Here is a 12,358-nt window from a genome sequence, read left to right as displayed (position 1 = left end):
CAAGGCCGGGGCCCGGTCCCCGAGGTTGTATGGATACTAATGGTCCTACAGCAGACACCGGTGGAGTAGTGGGCTGTAAATGCACTACTCCCATCTAAGACTTGGGGGCACAACAGCAACCTTGATAGTGAGCTGGGACTCAGGAGTAAGGAGTCCCAAAAAAGCAGGTTACAGCTGTCTGCCGTACAAGTAGAGTTCTTGGGAACAGCTGTCAGGAGGCACTCCAGTGTAACTCAGTACTGGGAGTACTTCACACTTAAAGGCGCTATAAGAGGAGACATTCAGAAAGGCACATGTTGGCGGAGCGTTGGAAGGGAGCACTCCATCTGGCCTGGAGGTTGATTGAGTCCCTGACCCAGAGGACACGGCACGGAGGCAGGCACCTGTGTGTACTACAGACTGTGAGTAAAGCTTTGGAACTACGAGCCTGGTGTCCTCCATTGATTCTTGCGCCAACACACCCAGCACCGCTACATCTGGGTACCAGCTTCTACACCTCTGGTGCCTCTCCTCTACCCCTACATCTACACTGTCCTGGGGCTACAGCTCCACCTGTGGGAAGCTTCACCATCTTGGCTGCAACACACCACCAGCCCCAGAGAATCTGCACGCAGCGTCGGCTCAACATCTCACTTGCCGAACACCACAGGTGGCGTCACGAACTATTCCATTAACTATATTCCACTATTCAAACTTCCCCGATTAATTGGGCGCCCAGGGCCACGGCCCGGGTCACCACTGCTGTGACACATCCCGCCAACACCGGCCCGGTACTGAGTACCCCACAGCCCTGGGAGGGTGACCCAACTTGGCGTCACGAACAGGATGATGAGACCCGATGCCATCGGGTTCTGTGTGCCTAAGACTTAAAGTTTTTGAAGATGTGACGAAGACCCAATTTAATAGACTGTAAAATGAACATTAAAAAATGGCCGCTGGTGCAGTGAAGAAGGGCATGATGACATGGGAGGTCCTAAGAAAAGACCGCAAACTGTCCTGGGCCTCCCCTGCCTGAATTACTATGCAACGGCAACATGGCCCACCCCCCATGGGGTTCGTATACTGGCTTGGTATGGAGGAGCTGGTAGAAGACACCGCCCCAAGAAGGAGGAGCGGAAGCCAGTGGCGGGAAAAGAGCCGAGACAGGAAGAAGATCGCCAGAACGCCATCTTGGAAGGAGAAGGGAGGAGGCCTGCGGAGCGCGAGGAGGTTATGCTGGACCTCCCCGGCGCCATGGCTGAAGGCTCCAACCCAGTGTCTGAGATGAACCACCAGCAGCTGGAGGACGAAATAGCCCAGCTGACGCACCGCCTGCAACTGAGGCAGGAAGCGCTATGGACCGTAAAGCTGCAGCGCGCCCAGGAGGGGCCTACACCTGCGGTACCCGCACCACCAGTACCCGCCGCTGCTGCACCGGAATCTTTCCAGGCAGACCTTGTGGAGCCTGCAACCGCTGCCATACCACCGGTAGCGTATAGTGTTCCCCTCTCTGCCGCTACCACCGGAGGAGTTGTACAAGGCCCTGGGAGCCGAAGCGGAGGAAGAGAAGCCCCCATCCGGACCTAGAAAAGGTGAATTGATATTGAGTTGCTTCCATAGCACTTTAAATTAGGTAGCATAATTTAGAATTTAGATAGCTAGTTAAAACTGTTTGCAGCGTTCAAGAAACTGTGCCTCCCACATTGGGAAGTTTAGTATAAGAAATGTTTATTCAGCATTACAAAAAAAATTTGTATGTTCCTGTATTGTCAACTTTGTTTGCCTTGCAGCCCGCGGACGTGCTGTGTTTAACGGGGGATATGTGGCACCCCTGAGGCTCAGTTGCCACAGAGGTAGTGCACCTAGAATCATAGAATCGTAGAGTTGGAAGGGACCTCCTGGGCCATCTGGTCCAACCCCCTGCTCAAAGCAGGATTCGCTAAATCATCCCAGTCAGATGTCTGTCCAGCCTCTGTTTGAAGACTTCCATTGAAGGAGAACTCACCACTTCTCGTGGCAGCCTGTTCCACTCATTGATCACTCTAACTGTCAAAAAGTTTTTTCTAATATCTAATCTGTGTCTCCTCCCATTCAGTTTCATCCCATTGCTTCTAGTCTTTCCTTGTGCAAATGAGAATAAAGTTGATCCTTCTACAATGAGACAGCCCTTTAGATATTTGTAGACAGCTATTAAGTCTCCTCTCAGTCTTCTCTTTTGCAATCTAAACATTCCCAAATCCTGCAACCTTTCCTTATAAGACAGGGTTTGCAGACCGGTCACCATTCTGGTCGCTCTTTTCTGAACTTGCTCCAGTTTGTTGATGTCTTTTTTAAAATGTGGTGCCCAAAACTGGACACAATATTCCAGATGAGGTCTGACCAAAGAGGAGTAGAGGGAAATAATGACTTCACGTGATCTAGACTGTATGCTTCTGTTAATACATCCTAGAATTGCATTTGCCTTTTTTGCTGCTGCATCACACTGTTGACTCATATTCAGTCTGTGATCTATTAGCATACCCAAGTCTTTTTCACATGTGCTGTCACTTAGCCCTATTCCTCCCATTCTATATATGCTTTTTCCATTTTTATTGCCCAGATGTAGTACTTTGCATTTCTCCCTGTTAAAAACCATTCTGTTAGTTGCTGCCCACTTCTCCAGTTTATTTAAATCTTTTTGAATCCTCTCTCTCTCTTCTCTAGTATTAGCTATCCCTCCTAGCTTTGTGTCATCAGCAAATTTAATCAGTTTACCCTCAATTCCTTCATCTAAATCGTTGATAAAGATGTTGAACAATACAGGGCCCAGGACAGAGCCCTGTGGTACCCCACTTGAGACATTCTTCCAACTGGATGTGCAGCCATTTACAACCACTCTTTGGGTCCGATCACTAAGCCAGTTATGAATCCACCTAACAGTTGCCTTGTCCATTCCATACTTAATCATTTTTTCAATAAGGATTGTATGAGAGACTTTGTCAAATGCTTTGCTGAAGTCAAGATATACTATATCTACAGCATTTCCTTGATCCACCCAATTAGTGATTCTATCATAGAAGGAAATTATAGATATCCTGGATTCTTCTATTCCCTTAATAGGACAGTGAATAACAGTTGATGTTACATTTCCTTTCTGAGAGAAAACAGATGCAAAATAGGAATTTAAAAGTTCAGCCTTCTCAACATCCTGTCTTACCATTTCATCATTTTCATCCTGTAAAAATCCTATAGCATCTTTGACTTTTCTTTTACTTTTGACATATCCCCAAAATCCTTTATTATTGCTTTTGACATCTCTTGCAAGCCTCAATTCATTTTCAGCTATAGATAATCTGATTTGTGCCCTGCAGGTTCTGCAGACAGCATTATATTCTTCTTTAGATATGCCTCCCTCTTTCCATTTTATAAACATTTTTTTCTTCCTTTTTAGCATGTGCTTAAGTTCTGTGTTTATCCATCCTGGTTTCCTTAAATGCTTCCTATTCTTCCCTCTTTTCGGAATTGTTAACAACTGTGCTTTGAGAATTTCATTTTTCAAGATTTCCCATCCTTCCTGGACATTTTTGTCTTTAAGGATATCCAGCCATTGGATCCCGCCAATTCTCTTTCTGAATCCCTTAAAATCTGCCTTTCTGAAATCTAACCTTGACGTCTGAGTCTTCACAGGTCTTCCGCCTCTAGATATCCAAAATTCTAAAATAGCATGGTCGCTACCTCCTAGGGTCCCAGCCACTTTTACCTCCTCAACCATTTCCTCCCTGTTTATAAAGATTAGATCCAAGGTAGCAGTTCCCCTTGTTTTCTCCCTTACCTTTTGGAAGATAAAGTTGTCAGCAAGAGAGGATAAGAATTTCCTTGACCTTGACCTCCTCTTGAGGTGTGGTGCCCCACCATCCAGGTAAGTTGGAGGCTTCTGACCACGCTCCAACACCTGCATCCCACACAACACGATAGTTCAGCAAAGCCACATTGCAGCTCCCTGCTTGGAGTGTAGCAGAGCACCTTTGGTGGCTCCCTGCTTGGAACACGAAACGTGTTGGGAGGTGGGTGGAGTTAGAATACATAAAAGAGCGGGAAGGTTTAGGATTTGAGGTCAGTCGTTCAGTCAGTGAGAGGGAGTCACTCGGTGAGGAGTGAGAAAAGAAGATCCCTGAGAGAGGGATGGAGGAAGGAGGTGCTGCAGCAGATCTCAGTGACCTGGGTCTGCTGGCACGGGAAAGGAAAGAAGGAGAAAGACATTGAACTGAAACCTGATCTTCCATAAGAAGGAAAGACTAGTACGGAACGTAGGAGTAAAAGGGAACAGAGGACATGGGTTAGAGGAAGAACCCTGCCTAGAAGTTCAAAGCGCAAGGCCGGGGCCCGGTCCCTGAGGTTGTATGGATACTAATGGTCCTACAGCAGACACCGGTGGAGTAGTGGGCTGTAAATGCACTACTCCCATCTAAGACTTGGGGGCACAACAGCAACCTTGATAGTGAGCCGGGACTCAGGAGTAAGGAGTCCCCGAAGCAGGTTACAGCTGTCTGCCGTACAAGTAGAGTTCTTGGGAACATCTGTCAGGAGGAACTCCAGTGTAACTCAGTACTGGGAGTACTTCACACTTAAAGGCGCTATAAGAGGAGACATTCAGAAAGGCACATGTTGGCGGAGCATTGGAAGGGAGCACTCCATCTGGCCTGGAGGTTGATTGAGTCCCTGACCTGGAGGACACAGCACAGAGGCAGGCACCTGTGTGTACTACAGACTGTGAGTAAAACTTTGGAACTACAAGCCTGGTGTCCTCCATTGATTCTTGCGCCAACACACCCAGCACCGCTACATCTGGGTACCAGCTTCTACACCGCCTGCACCTCTCCTCTACCCCTACATCTACACTGCCCCAGGGCTACAGCTCCACCTGTGGGGAGCTTCACCATCTTGGCTGCAACACACCACCAGTCCCAGAGGATCTGCACACAGTGTCGGCTCAACATCTCACTTGATGAACACCACAGGTGGCGTCATGAACTATTCCATTAACTACATTGCACCATTCAAACTTCCCTTATTAATTGGGCGCCCAGGGCCACGGACCGGGTCACTGCTGCTGTGACACATCCCGCCGACACCGGACCGGGACTGAGTATCCCACAGCCCTGGGAGGGCGACCCACAGTTTCATGCGATCTCGGGTGGCTTCGATCCTATACTGATTAGATCCACAGACATCCACCTCACTTTCATACCTGGTAGCGATCATTAAGTATTGTACACTAGCACCTAAGGTATTGCATCTCTCTATGCATCATCTCGTAGGGTGTTATGTTCACAAACTATCTGCAGCAAATTCACAGATATCTATCATGAAGATCTTCAGCAGATCCGGTTGCCATTTTCACTTCTGCAGCCAATTTCTGTGATCTTCTGGAAAAATAACCAAATAGGCGCCAAAAAAGATGCGCCTGGAAAAACACTACCAGCGATTTCCTAAAACATCTTCTGTTTCAAAAACTCAGCAGGTACCCAGGAATCTAAAAATTAGTGAGCTTTCTAGTGGAAACCGCTTCAATAAATTCTCCATCTTCAGGCTATGTGCACGCGGGGTCTTTTTTTTAGAAATTTCAGAGCAGACACCGAACAGAACCTCCGAGTGTTTGAGGAGTTTTGAGATTTTGACGAGGCATCTTTTGCTCTATGCTAAGAATGAAAATATCACTTCTTTGAACCACTCCAGGGTTAAAAGTAGGGACATCAGAGAACATGTTTATTTTATGGGGTGCATCTTATGGGGCGACATGTGCATGTACCCTTTTTTGGGAACATTGGAACTGGTCTTTAAGGATTCTATTCTGAACCATCTTTATCCGGTAGAGCCGCCAAGAACTTCTGAAAAAGAGAATGCTAGACTGAGAGTTTCTTATGACTATATGACATTTTATGGAACCTGTGGTCACTTCAAAGAGGTTCATAAATCTAAAGGGTTCACATTTTTCTTTTGAACACTTGTGGTTAGAGGAAAATTATCACATGCAGTAAAACTTTCCATTCACCTTGTTAGTGCTTGTGTACATAACAGAGGGGGTCCCCTTTACTAGTCAGATCCAGCTACTCCACAGGAACTGGTGCATTACATGAATGGTCCATTGATGTTGTGAAAAATGGCCTCCCCTCACCCGGGCAATAAAAGTATTGCAGTGGCGATTAATTAGGGATATGAGACACTCGGGCCCCTCACTATAAAGCGTGCTAAGGGCCAGTCAGTGTCGCCAGGATCATACTGTGTAGACACGTGCTCCCTGTTGGTAACACCCATTCGTCAATTTATTCAGGAGTAATAAATGGGCACAGCACAGAGGTACAAGAAAGGATGTTCCAGAATTGGTATTTCTTGAGGAAAACCGGTATCTACTAAAATAAGTCATGTCAGGAGCGGGGGACAGATACTTGCACCCGTCCCTGTAAGGACTGATCATGTTCAGCTGCTTCTTTGGCAGCATTGATCTTCTCTTCTAAACAAGTTGTTTTTTTTAATGTTTGTTGTCCGACAGCAATGCAGGAGGTGAAAGCGTTTACTGATGGAGAGATAAAAGTCAGGGCTGGGACTGTTGCACTTTCTACCTTATAAAAACTGGAGGTTTCAACAGGATCAGTTCTAGAAAGGCATTTACGAGCCCTGGAGCCTCAGCCCAGTAAAAAATGAAGTAACTTTACTAAAAGTGAGCAGATCTATCTGGCAGCATTGCAAAGAGTTGATAAAGATTGTAAGAAACTGAGCTGCGATATGCACGGTGGACAGAATTATTAGGCAGCTTGTTTTCCACAAGCAAAAAGAGCCAAAAAATAGATTTATCTGACTCTGAAAAGTCAAAAATTTCTTACAGAGGACACAGCTCACATAGATATTGGGATTGTAACGTGGCGTGTGGCGGTAGCTGTGGGTGAGGTACTCGTCTCTTACACCTCGGCACATTGCATGAAGGTGGGGTTCTGGCTGGGTGTGTGAGCTTCGTCTATGGGGGCGCTATGGTGGAGTCATGAACGCTGACCTTAACTGAGGCAAGTGAGGTCTGCAGTTCTTTGGATATTGTTGTGCAGTCTTTTGGATGAGTCGTTGCTGCGCTCTTGGGGTAAGTTTGGTGGGCCACCCACTCCTAGAAAGTTTCACCATGTTTTCACCATTTGTGAATAATGGCTCTCACTGTGGTTCGATGGAGTCCCAAAACTTTACAACTGACTTTATAACGTTTTCCAGACTGATAGATCTCAATTACTTTGATTCTCATTTGCTCCAGAATTTCTTTGGATCACGGCATGATGTCTAGCTTTTGAAGATCTTTTGGTCTACTTCACTTTGTCAGGCAGGTCCTATTTAAGTGATTTCTTGATTGAAAACAGGTGTGGCAGTATTCAGAACTGCGTGTGGCTAGGGAATGTGAACTCAGCTTTCCAAAGATGTGATAAGCCACATTTAATTTATGTTTTAAAGGGCAATAATCACTGTTTTACACAGGGCCCTGTAGGTTTGGATTTCTTTTTACTTTAGTATTTTATAAACTGCATTTTGTGATTACTTGTGTAATCTTTGTCTAATATTTACATTTTGTTTGGTGATCTGAAAGATTTAAGTGACAAACATGCAAAAGAATTGGAAATCAGGAAGGGGGCGAACACTTTATCACATCGCTGTACAAGAGATAGCGGGTACACAGCTTGATGAACGTTTCCTTCACCAAACGGAGCATTTTCACACAGTCTCAATTTCTTCCTCTGAACTCACATGACCTCTGTCTCCAATGGTTCACCTGCCTTCACCACGACCCTGCACTACCATCCAGTTAGTAAGAGTCCTATTCACAACCTGCAGTCTGCGTCCTCTTCCCTTTTAAAGGAAATAATTTGCAAATATGGCCAGTACTTAGCTCCTCAGCTTGCTGATGCCTTTGAACTCCCCCTGGGGCATTCTCTTCATCTCACATTCTCTTTTCCATCTTAGCCCGTTACCTCTTTGTCATAAACTCAGGGCCGTACTGCTAGGTGTCCTGTCTCAGGACCCATCTCCAGTGCATCACTCTGTTCTTCGGTCACTTCCCTCTTTCCCTCTCTCTCTTTACACAGCATCACGCTATCCAATGCCTTGGTCTCCACTCACGCCAGGGACATGCATTTCATGCAGCTCTGCTGACTAGTCAGACCATAGGACTGCTTTTATTACACGCTGGGCCCTATCTATCTTTCTGATAGGATACTGTCTCTGTCCCTTCACCTTAGCCTCTCCCACTCTGGGTTGCTCCAAAATATTAACCCTAACTCTCCCTCCTGTCATAGGCATTTATTATGAGCTGTTTACAACAACTTATATGTAATGAGCTCCCTCTAGTGGTGACAGAATGAACATGACAATTTTACATTTTAAAGGATGTGGACATCTTCAGGGGGAAGGTGGGGGGGATGGTTTTCTTTTTTCTTACATTATTGTATTTAGGACTAAAAATATTTTTTTGCACTTGTGTTTTATTAATAATTTTGTACAATTGGGATTGTTTTGGCCATTTGTTTCCCTGCTCATTGCTGGCTGCAGAATGAGTTTAGCTAATAATCCATCCATCAGTTAGCTTATTCTGATAGGAAGTATGGGCTTTTTTTATCTTTTACTGACCTCCTTTCAGTTGATTTATGACCACAAACCAGATCAAAGGAGAGCTTAACATGGATGTGGTCATAAATCTGCTAAGAGGAGTTGAGAAAAACACAGATAAAAGAGTAGTAAAGTCGCCCATCAGAGTTCACTGACAGATTCTCAGTTGAGTCATTCTGCGTCCAGTAATGGTGAGAGGCTGTAGAAAGCAAACGGTGTAAGATTTTTAATGAAACCCAATAGCAAAAATTATTTTTACCGAAAAAATACATGTATTACATAAAAGCAAAACATAGTTTGGGATCTCGTGAAGGGCTTAGAGGGGGGTTGCAGGTATCGCACCTTTTATACTCCTTTTGAGACTACAAGTGGGAAAATATAATTAATATAACAGGGACCTATATCTACACTGATATAATAGGGACATGATCCTGACTCTTTTGGTGCTAGTGGTGACTCTGAAGTGACCCCTATCCCACCATATCTGCCATCACCCCCCATGACATTCCTATATGGAGTATAACAACTACTCCCATTCGCTTTATTGTCCCTGATTGTAAATCCTGCAGTATGTGTCTAGCATTGTAGAGGAATTACATGTATAATCTGTAGGGATTATATGACCTGCCCTATTTTTACGGCGCCTGTATATAAGAGAAAGAAGCCATCCTACAAGTCACTATCGACCCTTTAACGAGCCTTGCAATATGACTTAGGATAAAAGCCAAATCAGAATCTTAAATTTCCCAGAGGAGCATTGCACGGCGAATAATCCTCCTTATCTTGGCATGCCAGAGTTGGCATGTCAGTCTACAGTATACAGAAGTGATGCTTCATCTTGCTGGAAGCTCCAAAGCGGCTTCCACTCAGCATTTACCTGCAGTCACCACTAGGGGGAGCCAACAGTATATTGAGCTACAGAATATAACCACCACTGAACTGAATGGAAGCTGTGAAAGCAATGAGCTCCCCCTGGTGGTAACTGTGGGTAAACACCTGCTGGAAAGCAGAGGAATTGCTGTAAATGCTGGATCGGTGCAGATCGCTCCTCTGGGACTCAGCGGTCACTTTTTCCAGTAAAATCAATCGAGCAAGAAGTGAAGAGGTCTTCCTGTAAGACTCTTAAACATGATTGCTAACACACAAAAGAATTGTGTATGAAGAGATAAGTCATTGTTTGTCATCTCTGCGCTGCCAGTCTCTAAAGATCTACTAACAGCTAAGGCGCGGTTTACATAGTGCGTTCTCCTACGGTCACTGGGCCAGTTACATCTGAACCCCTCACAGAATGGGATTCTGGCATATTCGTCAATGGGACCCCAACATGAGCCACTGAACAGGTTTATTTACGCTAAGTGAAAGCACCATAACTATTGCCGATTCGTTCTCATTTGGACTACGGCATCCTTCTGCTGATCGGTCTCCCTCTTTCTAAACTCTCCCCTCTCCAATCTGTCCTGAATGTGGCAGCCAGGGTCATATTTCTGTCCAGCTGCTACACAGATGCCTCCACCCTGTGCCAGCCATTACACTGGTTACCCATCTGCTATAGAATCCAATACAAGCTCCCCTCACTTGCCCATAAAGCTCTCCACAGTTCTGCACTGCCCTATATCTCATACCTAATCTCCGTCAGCCACCCTATCCATTCTGCCAATGATCTAAGATTGTCTATAATCTGAACGTGAAAATCTCGTCTCCAAGATTACTCTTGTGCTGCACAAGTAAACCAGATTATATCTTAATTACCCAGACGACTGTGCTTAGCAAACCAAGCAGACTTGACTGTTTATCTGTGTGTTGGCTTTTGGATTTAAGTGTTGATTTCTGATGGGTCAAGAAAACAGACTTTTGTTTGTGTAAGCCTGGAATATTGACTTGTAAGCTGATATTTGATATAACATAGTGTGCTCTTATCCTTGATGAATAGTGAGGGCTACTGATATGCTCATTATACATTGTCTAGCCCAGATAGTTTGTTGATTTTAAAAACAGAGGAGGAAAATCTATGCAAATAGATTACATAATCAAACAAGGCAACTTGGTCGTCACCATTCTTTCCCTTATCTGTGAGGCTGGACTGAAGGACACTGGGTAAATCTAAAAATAGGCTACATGTCTCTGTATAAAGAGACTCAGAGAGAGAGAGAGAGCCAGAGATTCTGCCAAGACATATACATCCAAAGGACCAGAGACAGGACTGCAGCCAATTCATCATGGCACCATCACGAGAGACATGGATCTATCATTCCATAGGAAACAACCTAGGGGTTTTCGGCCCCGGTTGGAAGGATACAGATCTGCTCCGTTGACCATCACTGAACCATGGATATGTTTGGAGAAAGCCAGGATTGGGACCCGCTGGTCACCTGGCTCCATGGAGATGTTCAGATATCCAGGTGGTGACTCTCGTGACAACTGGCCTTGTACCTTGTATGGACTCAGTGGCCTGTCATCTTCCTACGTTTGTCGTTACCTCCTCTCTGTGTGTGTACCACAGGTGGGGTAGCAGACCCTCGGAGCTCTGACGTAACATATGCCATTATCCTGGCGGGTCAGCGGAAGGGTGAGACTCTGTAATGCGAACGATCTTGGGGTATTTTGCTGGGACTGTTCTATGTGTTATCTACCTGTTTTGTAGTTCAATAATGCATTGCCACACTGCTTTACCCTCACCCTGTGTGGTCTGAGTAGCATTATGCCCACGTTAACGGGAGAGCGGGCGTTAGGCGGGAGGGTCCCTGGTCCATGTGGTTCCGGCTAGCGGACCTGGGCGCCCAGCGACACACTACCCAGGACAATTCAGGTAATTCCAACAGTTTTAAACATGTTCTAAAAACACATCTATTCAGACAGGCCTATGACCCCACCTCAATAATCTAACCGTTCCCTGTTCTCCCTTCATAACTCGTCCTCTGTATCCTCACCCACCATGCACTCTGTAGCGCTTTGTCTCTGTACTTATACAGATGCTGGATGATGACCGTCCATGCACTGTTATTTCAATGCCCTATTGGCTGACGTACATGACAAGCCAAGTTTTACCTTTTGTGTCCCCTCGATTTCCTTATACTTATTAATCTTCTGAGCGGGCCCGCACTCCTCTTGTTTGAATAGAATTATCTATTGCAGTGTAGTATGTCATATTCTTTGTACAGGTCCCCTATGATTTGTAAAGTTCTGGGGGATATTTTGGCGCTATAGAAGTAAAATAATTATTGACAGAACATGGACAGTTGGACACATTATATTCTATAGAGATTTTCAATTATCCGGGTTTCTCTGACATTGCATGTGAATGAGGTCTACATGTCCTACACACTGAAAGCTCTTCCTAGGTGACCTTTGATTTTACTACTGGGAACAATGACACACTGATCTTCATTCTTCACCAGTTTCAATGCAATCTTGTTACAGTTTGTCACTACATCCAGCAGATGGCGCAGGTATGCAATGTTTTCAAAATTGTAGTTCCCGCAGAGCAGCCAGCAGAGGGCGCAGGGTTGCAATGTTTTAAAAAAAATGCAGTTCTTGTAGCGCAGCCAGCAGATGGCGCAGGCTTCAAAATTGTAGTTCCATTTTAAAATACCTTACAAATACACAGCTAATCAATTAAATAGAATAACAAGACATCATATAATGTTCGTGCAGACTAAGCAAAGCTAGCAAATTCAAACCAATATAAAAAATAGCTAAGTATTTAGCATTCCACACTTTCCATTTCACAGTGTATCTAGTTTTTATTCCCTTCCCTTTCCGTTCC

The 12,358-nt window shown here is 45.1% G+C and overlaps 1 protein-coding gene across 2 annotated transcripts in view; it reads right to left on the bottom strand.

The window, feature by feature from the left end:
• Positions 1-12,358, bottom strand: part of LOC141060133 (calpain-8-like) — a 138,143-nt gene that overhangs the window by 48,220 nt on the left and 77,565 nt on the right. The window lies entirely within an intron of this gene.

Source organism: Dendrobates tinctorius, unplaced genomic scaffold, assembly GCF_039654945.1.
Source record: "Dendrobates tinctorius isolate UK_male_01 unplaced genomic scaffold, ASM3965494v1 ptg000232l, whole genome shotgun sequence".
Taxonomy (NCBI): domain Eukaryota; kingdom Metazoa; phylum Chordata; class Amphibia; order Anura; family Dendrobatidae; genus Dendrobates; species Dendrobates tinctorius.
The sequence above is the reverse complement of the archived record's forward strand: the minus strand, read 5'-3'. Positions and strand labels throughout refer to the sequence as shown.